The sequence below is a fragment of the Eriocheir sinensis genome, chromosome 5, assembly GCF_024679095.1.
Source record: "Eriocheir sinensis breed Jianghai 21 chromosome 5, ASM2467909v1, whole genome shotgun sequence".
Lineage (NCBI taxonomy): Eukaryota > Metazoa > Arthropoda > Malacostraca > Decapoda > Varunidae > Eriocheir > Eriocheir sinensis.
The window spans coordinates 9,671,989-9,687,699 of record NC_066513.1 but is presented as its reverse complement, the minus strand read 5'-3'; the positions used below and the strand labels follow the sequence as shown (position 1 = coordinate 9,687,699).

At 44.9% G+C, this 15,711-nt stretch overlaps 1 long non-coding RNA gene across 1 annotated transcript in view; it reads right to left on the bottom strand.

Moving 5' to 3' along the window:
• Window positions 1-602: 602 nt before the first annotated feature.
• The window catches only part of LOC126982576 (uncharacterized), a 34,415-nt gene continuing 19,306 nt past the window's right edge, over window positions 603-15,711 (bottom strand). Inside the window, exons 2-4 of the long non-coding RNA XR_007735251.1 lie at window positions 12,898-12,958; window positions 9,266-9,308; window positions 603-722 (exon numbers count right to left, since the gene is read on the bottom strand). This is a non-coding gene — a long non-coding RNA (uncharacterized LOC126982576). The remainder of the gene's footprint in view (window positions 723-9,265; window positions 9,309-12,897; window positions 12,959-15,711) is intronic.

Below are 15,711 nucleotides of genomic sequence, written 5' to 3'. Positions count from 1 at the left end.
GGAATGACTGTCAAATCTGCAAAATAATCTTAAGACTGAATCAAGGCCAAATTCCATAAATGCCTGCACCAGCTACATTGACACGTGGCACGCTACCCAGAAGTCAGCCTTGCTCTCTATGTTGTTTCTGTAAGAGACAACCCTGAGTGGATGATGCCAAAATGACACTGATAAAGCTCATGACGGGAAAGTCAATGGATCCTACCATGAGTTGCTTAGGGTCGGAGGGCAGCCTACACAGAGACTTGCTTGGGGGATGGGTGAGGCAAAGCCCCTCCCAGGCTATGCCACCACTGATTAATGGATTCATTTACTGTTCCTTTGGTTGTCTACTTTAACAAAGTAGATCATTATTTCGGCCACTTCTCTGTTGTTGGTTCTTTTCCGTTATTTGTTTCACCACCGACTGCCTCTTTTATCCCAAAGAAAAAAAAAACGTCAAGGCCTTGGGCTGGTTCACTTCCTGCACGCCACATATGCGTAGTGGCGCCACACATGGTAGTTGCCTCAGCCACTAGCGTCAGCGACTCTCCTTGTCACTGGTCATTTTACCCTCACTCTCCTATAGTAATTCATCACGGGCGTCGTGAATGAGACTCTCACCTGATCCATTGGGTGACTCTCTTTTCATCTTGTATTTTTTTATCGTAGATCCGTTGACTCGTGAGTGAAGAGAGGGTGACCAAGAAGAAGAGAGGCCATTGCGATGAGTCGATGTATAACTAAAAGAAAGAAAACGCAAAGTACTTCAGTTAACTGGATCATTGTGGATGAACACACACACACACACACACACACACACACACACACAACTTCAACTCCACCATCGGCCCGCCAAAAACTGAGAAAGAAAATGCAAAGTAATCAGCTGCTGTATTGTTCTGTATGGATGGTGGGGACACACATACAACCTGGGCCTGGGCGAACAGTCGGACTCCAAGCCACGCCACTCGTCTGTCACCTCCTGCGGGGCGAAGACGACAAAATAAACAAATGAATAAAATCAAATAAAAAAAATAGAAAGAAAGTGTAACTATCATTGCCAGACAATGTGTGTGTGTGTGTGTGTGTGTGTGTGTGTGTGTGTGTGTATTTACCTAGTTGTGATATACAGCAAGTGAGCTACGCTCGTATGATCCCGTCTCTGAGTCTCAATTGGTCAAACTTCACTTTAAACTCGTTTATGTTTCTGGATTGAACAGCATCTCTGTTTAGGCTGTTCCACTGGTTGATGCATCTATTGGGGAAGCTGTATTTATTTACATATTTCAAGCATCTTGTCTTTCTCTGCTTCCTTTTGTGTCCTCTGGTTGCTCTCCCATACCATACAAACAGCTCCTCTCTATTGATTTTACCTATTCCTTTCATGACCCTGAAAACTGCAATCATATCACTTCTCTCTCTCTTCTTTCTTTTAGGAATGGTAATACCAACTTTTCCAATCATTCTTGGTACGTTAAGCCCGCCAAGCTAGGGACCATCTTGGTGGCTGCTTTCTGGATTCTTTCGATCTTGTGTATGTGCTTCTTTGTGTGTGGGGACCATCTTACTGCTGCATATTCCGGTCTTGGACGAATCATAGCTACTATCAGTTTCGTCATCATCTTTTCATCCATAAAGTGAAATGCCATTCTTATATTCGTCAACAACTTATGTTTCTCCAACAATCATGTTAATGTATTTTTCTGGTGACAGATTGCCCTGGATCAACACTCCCAGGTGTTTTTCCCCTTTTGCCTTTTGAATATTTTCCCTTCCCATCGAATAGTCCCATGTCGGCCTTTTAGTACTGGTGCCCACTTCTAATACCTTGCATTTCTTTGCATTAAATTTAATTTCCCACTCTTAGCTCCATTCATAAATTCTGTCGAGATCATCCTGCAGCCTTTTGCAGTCCTCCTCTGTTTTCATTTCTTTCATAATTTTTTGCATCATCTGCAAACAGGCTGCCATGACTGTTTGTCCCTTCCACCACCCCGTTGATGTAAATCAGAAACATTCATGGTGCCAGTACTCAGCCCTGTGGAACTCCACTTGTTACCGCCCTCCACGCTGACATGCTGGCTTTTATTACAGTCGTCAGCTGTCGGTCTTTTAGGAAGTTTCTCGCCCACTACAGGAGTTCCCCTTATAGGCCTCCTATCCTATATGACCTAACTTCCAAAACAGCCGCTTGTGAGGTACCTTGTCGAAGACTTTCTCTAGAACAGCGATTCTTAACCTGGGGGTCGTGACCCCCTGGGGTGTCGTTTGGGGTTTCTCGAGGGGTCCGGCCGGTTTGAGAGAAAATAATTTATTTCATGTATGTGAAGTTGTCAGCTGCTGAAAACATCAACCACAATCAGTCAGTCGGCCAGATCATATCTACGGGGGGGGGGGGGTAATGTGGTTCCCTCCTGCTGTGATTCCCAAGGCGCTTTGCGTTCCAGTTCCATACAACGAGGGGAAGAAGTAAGTTGTTTCGAGGGATATTGGATTTTATTCGTATGGTGTAAGCTTTTCTGCATGCCATGCCGTATCTACAACTTCTTTAATGAACTGTAAGTGTGTTTGTAAGTGTAAAGACCTTTACAATCTGTAATAAGCTGCTACGCTGCCCACAACTCGAACTCTTTCACGAGGAGGGTATCAGTAGGCTACATCTCTCCTACCGAAATTGACCTCTCTTTCGGCCACTCCTCTGAGTTTCTGTTGGAGCAGCGAATAGCGTTTTTTTTTTTTTTTTCCATTAGTTTCCTTTTTCTTATTTGTATTACCCTTATGCTGTCTCCTCTGCTTTAAAAAAAAGAATAAAAAATAAAATAAATTAGCCAACGAAGTAGTCAAGTGAAATACTTTACAATTTTACTGCATACACTAGCTTATAATTTTGAAGTTAGGAAGACCAAGTTATTATTTTGCACTTGAGGATACTAGGCTATTATTTAGCATTTAGGAACAGTGGGCTATTGTTTTGCATTTAGGAATACTAGGCTATTATTATACATTTCGGAACGCTAGGGTGTTATTTTGCATTTAGAAATACTTGACTATTATTTTGCATGTAGGAAAACTAGGAAATTATTTTGTAGTGACTTTGTTTTCTTAAGAGATAATAATATACCTCGTGAACAATTTTATTTATCAACGATGCGTTTTTAATTGATACTGTGTTATATTGGCTATCATCTGGCTCAATTTATAAGTTTTTATAAGTGGAAAAAGCTTGATGGTCTGTACTACGCTACTAATAAACCAATGAAGTGGTAAAGTGAAATACGTTACAACATTGATATTGTATAATACGATATTGTTTTGTATTTAGGGATGTTCAGCTAATAATATTTTCTAGTGACAAATTAAGGATCCATCCACAGCCTCTCCCACTTCTATTTCCTTCCCATCTTCCTGTTTTGCTTGCTGGTTTCTTATATTCTCCTCGTATCCACGAGTTTCAGAAATGATTTTTTTTTTCTTTGCATATACACTGCTGTTTCTTGTTCGCAGTATGTCTACCAAGAAGCGTACATACAATGAAGCATTTCTCCAGCTGGGTTTCACAAGTCTCGTTCAGAACTCTGTGATCAAGCCACAATGCGTTGTTTGCACCAAGGATTTGAGTCATGAAAGTATGAAGCCAAGCAAACTGAAGGTTCATTTTGAGTCTTGCCATAGTCAACTGGTGGACAAAAACTTGGACTACTTCAAGTGAAATGAAGCTGCTCTGGAGGCCAGTCGCATCGATCCCACTGGTCGCTTCGCTCATCAGAATAAAGCAGCGCTGGAGGCTTCATACAGAATTGCTCTAAAAATCGCGCAGACCAAGAAGCCTCATACCATTGGTGAAAATCTGATTAAGCCTTGCATTCTGGAATCAACGAAGGTGATTTTTGGAGAACAGCAGGCACACAAGTTGAGGGCAATTTCCCTTTCGAATGATACAATCAAAAGTGGGATCTTGGACATGAGTGAGGATATTCTCCTGCAAGTGGTGAGTGCTGTGAAGAGTAATCTTGTTTATTCCTTGCAGCTGGATGAGTCGACAGATGTTGCCTCATGTTCCCAACTTATTGTTTATGTTCGCTACCTTGAAAAGGAAGTTATGAAAGAGGAGTACTTGTTCTCTGAGCCAGTGCCCACAACAACTTGTGGAGAGGATATTTTCAAAATCCTAGAAGCCTTTCTCCTTAAACATGGGCTGAGTTGGGAAACACTTGTCAGTCTGTGTACAGATGGGGCTCCTTCCATGATTGGTTACAAATCCGGCTTCAAAGCCTTCGTGAAGAATGTCGCTCCGCATGTCTCCTTCACTCATTGCATGATTCATCTTTATGCTTTGGCGATGAAGACTCTCCCACCAGGAGTTCAAGAAGTGCTCACAGACGTTGTGAAGATTGTCAACCATATCCGAGGGAGCGCAACAACTTCAAGGATTTTTAAAGTGCTTTGTGAAGAAATTGCCTCTGACTTCTCTGTTCTCCTGTTTCACACGGAGGTACGTTTGCTCTCACGTGGCAAAGTTCTGAATCGCGTGCTGCAACTTCGAGAGGAAATAACGATGCTGTTGCAACAAGGTCGTACCTCTAAAGAAAATCTTCTTCATGAGATGATGCAAGATGACTGTGCGGTGGTGGTAAAACTGGCAGTATTGAATACCGAGGAAAAATAAAGTTGTTAATTAGATCGCAACGCACTGGTTTTCAGTTACTAATTTATCATCGCTGTCAGTTAAGGGTCCAATCTCTCTCTCTCTCTCTCTCTCTCTCTCTCTCTCTCTCTCTCTCTCTCTCTCTCTCTCTCTCTCTCTCTCTCTCTCTCTCTCACACACACACACACACACTCACTCTTCTCTCTCTCTCTCTCTCTCTCTCTCTCTCTCTCTCTCTCTCTCTCTCTCTCTCTCTCTCTCTCTCCTCTCTCTCTCTCTCTCTCTCTCTCTCTCTCTCTCTCTCTCTCTCTCTCTCACACACACACACACACACCACTTCTCTCTCTCTCTCTCTCTATCTCTCTCTCTCTCTCTCTCTCTCTCTCTCTCTCTCTCTCTCTCCCGGCACCTCCACACGGCACCCCCCCCCTCCACCTCAAGCACCGTTCACCAACCCTTCCATAGATATGTCAGACTCCCGCTCTCCACTCGCCTTTATGTACTTTTATTTTTCTTTAATGAATTTGCTTTCAAATGTATCTGTTGTATGTTTTCAGCCTTACCGCTGCCAAACCTTAATGCGTAAACAGTATATTATTATAAATATTATTATTATAATTATTAAACACACACACACACACACACACACACACACACACACACACACACACACACACACAGCCTGAAGTCTGGCAGTACAGAGCTTTAACCGACTAAACTATTGGTTTGTCTTTTTTTGTTTTTGTTTTTTTTACAGCAGAGGAGTCAGCTCAAGGCCATAAGAAAGGAAACAAACGTGAAAAAAAAGCCCGCTACTCACTGCTCCTAAAAAGAGTTAGAGGAGTGGCCGAAAGATAGGTCAATTTCGGGAGGAGAGGTGTCCTGATACATTCCTCTTGAAAGAGTTCAAGTCGTAGGCAGGAGGAAATACAGATGAAGGAAGATTGCTCCAGAGTTTACCAGTGTGAGGGATGAAAAAGTGAAGATGCTGGTTAACTCTTGGGTAAGGATTTGAACAGCAAAGAGGTGAGCTTGAGTAGAAAGTCGTGTGTGGCGATGTCGCGGGAGGGGGGTGGGGGGGCAGGCATGCAGTTAGCAAGTTGAGAAGAGCAGTCAGCATGAACATATCGATAGAAGATAGAAAGAGAGGCAACGTGGCGGTGAAATTTAAGAGGTAGAAGACTATCAGTAAGAAGAGAAGTGCTGATGAGATGAAGAGCCTTAGACTCCACTCTATCCAAGAGAGCTGTGTGAGTGGAGGCCCCCCCACACATGAGATGCATACTCCATACGAGGGCGGACAAGGCCCCTGTAAATGGATAGCAACTGTGCGGGGGAGAAGAACTGGCGGAGACGGTACAGAACGCCCAGCCTCGAGGAAGCTGATTTAGTAAGAAAAGAGATATGAAGTTTCCAGTTGAGATTTTGAGTTAAGGATAGACCGGGGATGTTTAATGTTGAAGAAGGTGATAGCTGAGTGTTGTCAAAGAGTAGAAGATAGTTGTTTAGAAACTGTGTCGAGTGGATAGGTGGAGAAACTGTTTTTTTGAGGCACTGAAGGACACGAGGTTCTTCTTGCCCCAATCGGAAATAATAGTAAGGTCTAAGGCTAAGCGTTCTGCCGCCTCCAGCCTGGAATCATTTAGTTCCTGTTGGGTGGGTCTTCTATTAAAATAATTTGAGTAATGCAGAGTAGAGTCATCGGCGTAGGAACGGATCGGACAGTTCGTTTTGGAAAGAAGATCATCAATGAACAACAGAAAGAGTGATAGAGAGGACAGAACACTGCGGAACACCACTAATAATAGATTTAGGGGAAGAACAGTGACCGTCTACCACAGCAGAAATAGAACGGTCAAAGAGGAAACTTGGGATAAAGGTAGAGAGAGAAGGATAGAAACCGTAGGAGGGTAGTTTGGAAAGCAAAGATATGTGCCAGACTCTATCAAAAGGCTTTTGATATGTCCAGCGCAATAGTAAAGGTCTCACCGAAACGGCTAAGAGAGGATGACCAAGAGTCAGTTAGGAAGTCAAGGAGATCACCAGTAGAACGCCCCCTGCGGAACCCATACTGGCGATCAGATAGAAGATCAGAAGTGGAAAGGTGCTTTTGAATCTTCCGGTTAAAGATTGATTCAAAACCTTTAGATAGACAAGAAAGCAAAGCTACAGGACGGTAGATTGAGGGATTGGAACGGTCACCCTTCTTAGGCACACGCTGTATGAAGGCATACTTCCAGCAGGAAGGAAAGGTAGATGTTGACAGGCAGAGGCGAAAGAGTTTGACCAGGCAGGGTGTCAGCACGGAAGCACAGTTTTTAAGGACAATAGGAGACACTCCATCAGGTCCATAAGCCTTCTGAGGATTGAGGCCAGAGAGGGCATAGAAAACATCATTCTTAAGAATCTTAATAACAGGCATAAAGAAGTCAGAGGGGGGATGAGTAAGAGGAATATGCGCAGAATCGCCCAGAGTGGAGTTTTTAGAGAAAGTTTGAGAGAATAGCTCAGCCTTAGAGATAGATGAGACGGCGGTGCTGCCGTCAGGACTAAGAAGAGGAGGGGAAGATGAAAAAGTGAAGTTGGAGGAGATGTTTTTGGCTAGATGCCAGAAGTCACGGGAAGAATTAGAAAAAGCAAGGTTTTGGCATTTTCTATCAATGAAGGGAGTTTTTGGTAAGTCGGAGAATAGATTTGGCACGATTCCAGGCAGAAATGTAAAGATCATGGTTGGCGGGAGTTCGAAGGTTCTGGTACCTTTTGTGAGCTGCCTCTCTATCTTCGACAGCACGATAACAAGCGCGATTAAACCAAGGCTTTTTAGCATGAGGAGTAGAGAAAGTACGTGAAATGTGTGCCTCCATTCCAGAGACAATCACCTCTGTGATGCGCTGGGCACACACAGAGGGGTCTCTATCCTGGAAGCAGTAATCATTCCACGGGAAATCGGAAAAGTACATCCTCAGGTCGTCCCACCGTGCTGAAGCAAAATGCCAGAAGCATCGCCTCTTCGGTGGGTCCAGAGGGTGTACAGGATACATAAATAAGGTTGTGACAGGAGGAGCCCAACGGAGAAAACAGTTTGACAGAGTAAACAGAAGGGTTAGAGGTAAGGAAAAGGTCTAGTGTGTTGGGCCGGTGTCCAAGACGGTCGGGAATACGTGTAGGGTGCTGAACCAACTGCTCTAGGTCACTGAGGAGAGTAAAGTTGTAGGCTTGTTCACCAGGCTGGTCAGTGAAAGAGGATGAAAGCCAAAGCTGGTGGTGAACATTGAACTCTCCCAAGATGGAGATTTCAGCGAAAGGAGAGTGGGTCAAGATGTGCTCCACTTTAGAGTTCAAGTAGTCAAAGAATTTTACATAGTAGAGTTAGGTAAGAGATAAACAGCACAGATGTATTTAGTAATAGAATGACAATGAAGTCTTAGCTAGATGGTGGAAAATTCTGAAGAGTCAAGGTCGTGGGCACGAGAGCAAGTGATGTCGTTGCGCACGTAGGCACAACATCCAGCTTTGGATTGAAATTTAGGATAGAGATAGTAGGAGGGAACAGAATAGAGATTGCTGTCAGTAGCCTTAGAAACCTGTGTTTCGATGAGGAAGAAAAGGTGAGGTTTAGAGGAGGAGAGATGGTGTTCCATAGAATGAAAATTAGAATGAAAACCGCAAATGTTGCAGAAATTGATAAGAAATAGGTTCGAGGAGTTATCGAGACACCTCTTCAGTCGGCAGCCAGAAGGGGAGCTCTCCCTGGGGGAATTTGCAGTCTCCCCCGCCCCCCCCCCCCCAGGCAGGGACTCCGAGGCATTGTTTTGGTACCCCATTTTGAATTTTGAATTTTGGGAAAATGTGTGCATGTTGTGCGAATGTAGTGTGGTGTGCATAGAGAGAGGATATGTCTTTAGAGAGCATGCTGAACTACTCTCTGGTGTTGATGAGACAAAAGGGAAACGGTTAGTGAGAACATGGGAAGGGTCTTTGAAGGGCTTCAGCGACCTCCTCACTTCCCATATATACCTCACCGGGAGTGGCTTGCGCCTGTTCGGTAGGTGTCTCCCTACCTACTCCAGTCGAGCGTGTGTGTGTTTGTGTGTGTGTGTGTGTGTGTGTGTGTGTGAGAGAGAGAGAGAGAGAGAGAGAGAGAGAGAGAGAGAGTGTGTGTGTGTGTGTGTGTGTGTGTGTGTGTGTGTGTGTGTGATGGGTGTTCGTGAGAGAGAGAGAGAGAGAGAGAGAGAGAGAGAGGGAGAGAGAGAGAGAGAGAATATTGGTAACAACAACAATATAAAATAATATAATGATAATGATCAAAGTAATAATAATAATAATAATAATAATAATAATAATAATAGTAATAATAATAATAATAATAATAATAATAATAATAATAATAATATATGTAATACCGATAACATTAAAAATGGTAATACATCATCAGAGAGAGAGAGAGAGAGAGCACTAGCAAAGAAAAATAAAAAATATTAACTCACCGAGTAGTAGATAAGGGAAAAAATGCATGCAAATGTTATTTATTTTTTGTGTATGTGATTGTGTGTGTGTGTGTGTGTGTGTGTGTGTGTGTGTGTGTGTGAGTGTGTGTGAATTAGTAAAGTGTTGGATCCAATAAAACATAAAATTTACCTTGAAGATGATGAAGACGCCTCGAGCGCGATGACGAGGAACACTGCAAAAGAGAGAGAGAGAGAGAGAGAGAGAGAGAGAGAGAGAGAGAGAGAGAGAGAGAGAGAGAGAGAGAGAATGTTAGTCTTGTCCTAACATGTTCCCCTCGTCCCCTTTCCGTCCTCCAGCCTGAACACTTTTCCTATGATCTACGTCAGTGGTTCTTAACCTTTATACCAGAGGTGGGCGCGGTACTGAAAAATCAGTAGTGTGGTTGCGGTAGTGCGGTACTTTTTCCGGAGTAATGCGGTTATGGTCCCATTTTTTTCTTTCCCAGTGCGGTACGCGGTGTGCGACGCTGCGGTAGCGGTAGTCAGCATTTAAAAAAAAATACTTCAGTGCCTATCCTGGCTATCCAAACAAAGGAAACATGCTTAACATAGTACAATTGCCATATTTTACAATAGATTTTCCCAAAATAAAAGCAATAATAAATCAAACAGCTACAAATGCACGTTTGGAATCAGTTTATTTAGTATTTATCATATTTTTTTATATAATAGAAAAAATACTTTCAGTTTCCTCAGACCTCAGCACTCCTCCCTTATATAAGAGGAGCGATGTATGGCACATGTTCCCTGGAAATTAACTAATAACTTGATACAAAAAATAAAGGAGGACTGGGGGAGGGAGAGAGGGAGGTAAGGGAGGAGGAAGGGGGGGACAGGGGAGTAGAGGACGGTAAGGGGAGGAGCGGGAGGGAAAGGAATGGGGAGGAGGGGGTGGGGCAGAGAAGGACGGGGAGGGGGAGGGAAAGATATCTGTTTGGGAGATGTCATTTTTTTTTGTGGTCAATACTGCAACTTTCCGAGGGAGGAGGGAGGGGACAGGGAAGTGGGAAGAGGAGAGATCAGCGTCATGTGAGAGAGGAGGAAGTGGGGGGTGAGAAGGAAGGAAGGAAGGAAGGAAGAGTGGTGCGACCTTAAATAACAGCTGCAGTAGCCAGGGAGGAAAGGTAGGGAGGATATGAGGGAGTGAAAGGGAAGGGGAGGCGGATAGGAAGGGGAGGAATTCTCCGGTGTTTGAGCGAAAACGAAAGATTACTAATATAGGACAGTCATGACGGGATCAGTGTGAAACATTATTCAAACCGTCAAACATAATAAGACAAAACATATAAACTGGTAACAGCGAGACATCGACCGTGGGGAAGCTCTAAGCACTGGCATCTCAGGCCTCAGCGTAGCAAGCACGAGGTGTTTCCCTCTACGCCCCCCTTGCATCTATGATTAGCATTTCCTCCCAGATTATAAAGAAAAATAAATTAAAAAATGCGTTTTTAGTCTTTTTATTGAGTATGAATTACCTAGTCATTAGTGAGATACTTGACACTGCTTCTTAGCTACTAGATCTTGAATGCGTGGTTGAATGCCAGAGAGTGCACAGCTAAGTCCCCTTCAACGTACAGCCTGTTTCTGTATTTGGTGTTGACAGCAACGAGTGTGGAAAACGAAGCTTTACAAAGATACGTGGATCCGAACATAGTTAGATTCCGAAGAGCCTGAGGTGAGATCAGAGAGTAAACAGGAAGTACTTGACCCAGAACGTCTCAAGATCCAGATCTTTGAAGTCTTTCTTAGCTGTAGAGTTTAACTTTAACTCAAGAAACCTCTCTTGCACTTCATCCGAAACATGAGCTACTTCACATTGAAATGGGTTCCTGATTAATTTCCAGGTTTCACATTTTTCATCTATATCTGGGAAGTATCTGATGAATTATGTTTTTAAGTTAGTCAGATGAGTGATTATTTGTTTCTTAAACTCAGAATCAAGGTTACCGTGTTTGAGAGCAGAATCCAAGTTACTAAAACTGGCTGTATTGCCCTGCGAATTCGACACTTCCAGGGGTCGAGTTTGGCCATGAAGGTTGGAATGGTGTGGTGGTGCATGATGATGCTGATGTTTTTCCTTTGTAGTTTAGGGTTGAGAACATTTAACACTTCGGAAATGTCCACCAAGTAAGCTGGAGATAGCTGAAAGTCTTCAGACAGGACCTTGTAATTGAGATCTGCCTTCTGCTGCGAATATAGAAATATTGCTACTTCTTCAATAGACTATAGACAATAGACTATAGACTATAGATTAAAGTTAATTAGAGAAATTCCTAGTTTTTTTCCAAGGGTTCGTGCCCCCCCTGGAAATTACTGACGCCCCCTTAGAGGGGCGCGCCCCCAGGTTAAGAACCACTGCTCTACGTGGTTCATTTATTGATACATTAAGCTACCTTTCTTCCTCTGCGGTCGGGTAGCTTATAGCAGCGTTCCTTTCCCTGAGCTCAGCGGCCATCACTGAGGTACAGACGGCCCAGTATGCCGCCGGCCCGTCTCCCTTCAACCGCGGAGGGGCTATGATCAAACGCGGACGATACACAACAATCGTGGAAGACTTGGGATTGAAAGGGTGGTCGACCCCATCCTTTTGCTACTTTAATTAGTCAAAGGCAGGCCTATAAGAAGTATTACGCATTCTTTCTTTTGCTAACCGCTTTCCTAAACAATTTTAAGGTGGCATAAGCCTTCTGAGATATGAAACATACCATAAAAAGATCTCCGAGATAACAGCAGTCTCTTGTGGAGAGGGATGGCATCCACAGACCTTGATGCCAGCGAAACGCTTTCAGCAGGGAGGTGACCGAAGGAAGGAAGGATGAAAGCAAGAAAGAAGGAAGGAGGAAGGAACTGAAATGGAGCTAGTGAAGGGAGGAATGAATGAAGGGAAGGAGGGAAGGACTCAAGGGAGTGAAAGTAGGGAAGGAAGGAAGAAAGGGAAGAGAGGAGCGCAAGGAGAAAATGAAGGAAGGAAGGGAATGTAGGGAGTAGGGAGTGAAGTAGGGATGAATTAAGTGGAAGGAGGGAAGGAAGGAAGAAGGAGGAAGAAAAGGATTAAGTGATAAATTAAGGAAAGAACTATCTGCTTTGGCGACGTGTGGTAGCTTGTGAGGGAATAGTTTTCAGTTGCCGCCAATAACAAAATATCACTAATTTGTTTTCATTTCCAGTTTCAACCATGAATGTTTTGTCCTGTTTACAAACATCAGCTTATCCACTACTTGCATGTGATTGGTTAAACGTCAGTGAATCCTTGCCTGGAGCATCACCGGGTAGCATGACTAAAAATTTAATGTCTCTCAGACACTGGGCCAACGGAAGGCCGAAGGGAAGAAGCTGACGCTTCGTGCATCGCCCACACGCAACTCCCTTGAACTGATTGTGGCAGGAGCACCCTTCAAGACATTCTAAGAGAGAGTTTTGAGCATACAGCCCCAGGCCAGTATTTATGGGGGAGGGTTGGGCGTGAAGGCCCCCGAAATATTACTTGTTTTAAGATGGATGTTTGCCTGACTTGTACCTGACCCTTTACTGCTGGATAAGTTGAAAGGCATGGCTAAGCCTTGTAAGTGACCCTTCACTGCTTGATGGACTTGGCAAAGTCTCGTGCTCTCTGTTCCTAATGACCCCGCCCACTGATACACCCGTGCCCCCTTGATGCCACCGATGCCTCCGTGAAGGCCTAACCCTGGCTACGTAACCCTGGCCACGCGCCCTGACGGCACCGCGGGCCAAGAGACGCTGCTGTCCAAGGACGAGACTCACACAGACACAGGAGCGGCACCAGACCCCTGCCAGCCATCGCTGCCCGGCTCGTCAGCACACTCTGAAAGACAAAAAAATGACACTTTATTTTCCTTCCTACAGTCAACGGCTGACCTTTTCTGGAGAGGAGGTGGTGAGAAAAAGCTGAGATCTCCTCTACATTACTCCCTGCCTGCCCCCCCCCCCCTTCCCTCCCCACTCCTTTGTCCTCCTCACCCTATTCTCCTATTCCCTCCTCCCTTCCTCTCTTTGTCATTGGTAGTTTCTTCCACCTTTCCTCTCCCTTCCATTCCAACCATCCCTACCTCTCCCCCTCCCTTCCGCTTCCACTCCTCCCCCTTGCCCGAACACTCCCGACGTCTTTGTTCACCATGTTGGTTGACCATTGAAGCAACATCTAATAAATAGACCTTGCGTTGAAGCAACTATTTCGTCCCTTGGTTATCAGCTTCTCAGTATTGGGTTGCACGAGGCGACGGGGTCTCGCCCAAGGAGGGTTTGATACACGATCTGCTTGCTCTTGTCTACGACGATAGTGCCTATAGTGTGTTGTTGTTTTCAAGAGCTGACATATCAGTTTTATCTCTTGTTAAGCTTGAGTGTTTAGCCATAAAATTATAGGAAAATATGAAGGTGAAGGTGGGTGCATACGCTATAGCTGCGCGTGGCTGCGATGCTCATCTCCGAACCGTTGGTCCTCTGAGCTTGTGGTAGGAAAAAAAACATTACCCTGGGACAGGGGCCAACGTGAAATCTGGGATTGTCACAGGTCACCTTCCCGAGGTTTCCCCAGGTACCCAGTTCTCGACCGGCCCGAAAGGGAGGATGAACAACTGGGTGAACTGCACGCGACCGCCTGGGCCGGGATTCGAACCTAGGTTCACGGAGTCTTAGCGAGACACTCTAACCACTGCTCCACGGAAGCGAGGAATTGCATTTAAACAGTGGCAGCGATCAAGAGGTGAGTTCGATAGAGTAATGTATAGAGAAAAGACGAAAGAAACTAAGAGGCAAGTTGCAGTAGCAAAGAATCAAGCTTGGGAGACGAGGAGTGAGGACTTTATCACAGCAGAAGGAAGCCAGAAGATGTCCAGAGTAGCTAAGCAGATGAGTGTGAGAAAAGACGAAAAGGAAGTACAAGAAGCAAAGTACAGAGTTAAAGGACGAAAATGAAGTAACCAAAGTAGTGGAGAGGGAAGTGAGGTAAAAAAAAAGAGAGAATATTTTGAAAGACTGCTGCATGTAGAAAATAGCATTGAACTGGAGGAGATTGAAATGGTGGAAGGCCCAGTTGAGCATGTAGAAGAGAAAGACGTAGGAAGAGTAGTGAAGATGATGAAAGATGGCAAGGCAGCAGGTCTATCGGGTGTAAATAGTGACAAGGTGAGGCTAGCTGGAGGGACAGCCATCGGGAAACTAATTGGAGTTTTTGGAAATATTCTGGAGGAGGAGAAAAGTCCAGAAGAATGGAAGGATATTTTTTCCTTAGCACTGTTTACATGCGCCTCCGTGGTCATCGTGTCAGGCTATCACTCCGCGGGGCTGTGTTTAAATCCCGGCCAGGGCAGTCGGTGTGCAGCTCACCCAGCTGTTCTTCCTCTCTTTCGGTTGGTCGATAAATGGGTACCTGGGAAAACTTGGGGAAGGTAACCTGTGATAATCTTGGATTACACTTTGGCTCGTGTTCCAGGGTGATTGGCTGTTACCTACCACGGGCTTAAAGGGCCAAAGGATCGGAGATGAGCACTGCAGCCACGCGCAGTTATAGCATATGCACCCACCTTTTGTTATTACTGTTTACAGGTAAAGGAGAAGCATTGCTGTGTGGCGTGTACAGAACTTTGAGGGTCTCAGAGCATGGGGACATGGGATGATGATGTGGGAGGTGCGGTGTGGACGGCTTAGAGAAGCATCAAGATTAATGACTGACAAATTGGCTTCATGGCTGGAGAGCCAACTACTGATGGAATCTTCACGAGACAGCTGCAGGAGAAGCATAAGGCGAAGAAGCAGGGGCTGTATCATATGTACGTGTGTGGATCTGGGTGAGGCATTTGACAAGAGTTCAAGAGAAGCGATTAGACGGTCATTACGAAGACATAATGCACCAGAGAGGCTTGTAATGAGAGTGATGGCACTGTACGGAGGGTCAGGATCAAGGGTGCGAGTAGCTGAGCTGGAGGAACCTCAGATACTCCTGAGATAGATAGAGAGCATCAGGCCTCAGCCTCATCCCTCTTTTGTTTATTGCAGTGATGGAGGAAGCCACCAAGGAGTGCAAACAGGGATCCATGGGAGATGCTGCGTGAAGATGACTGAATCTTAACAGCTGAGACAAAGGAGGAAGTTGAGAGAAAGTTTATGCTTTGGAAGCAAGCACTGGAGAGAAGAGGTTAGAGGGTGAATATGGCCAAGGCAAAGATGGTGGTAACAGGCAAAAAAAATAGAGCAAAATGCACCAGTAAGAAGGTTTCCCTGTGGAGTGTGTGGAGGTGGAGTGTGAGTAAATTATATTGTTTTCACGAGATGTGACAAGCGGTGCCACAAAAGATGTTCGGGACTGATAGACTTGAATGGATGGCTATTTCGTGTGCTGTCCAGCGTGTGTAAAAGGAGTCAGTGGAGGGGAGCCGCCAGAAGAGGAAAAGACAAACTATGGAGGCGGATGGTGGTGTAATAAACGAAGTGAGGGGTGGGGTGGAGGGAGCAGGGAGAACACAGGCAGCAACAGCATGAAGGGAGTGGAGAGAGATAGCAGTCCCTGTCCTGGAGGCACGGCTGAGAGAGAGAGAGAGAGAGAGAGAGAGAGAGAGA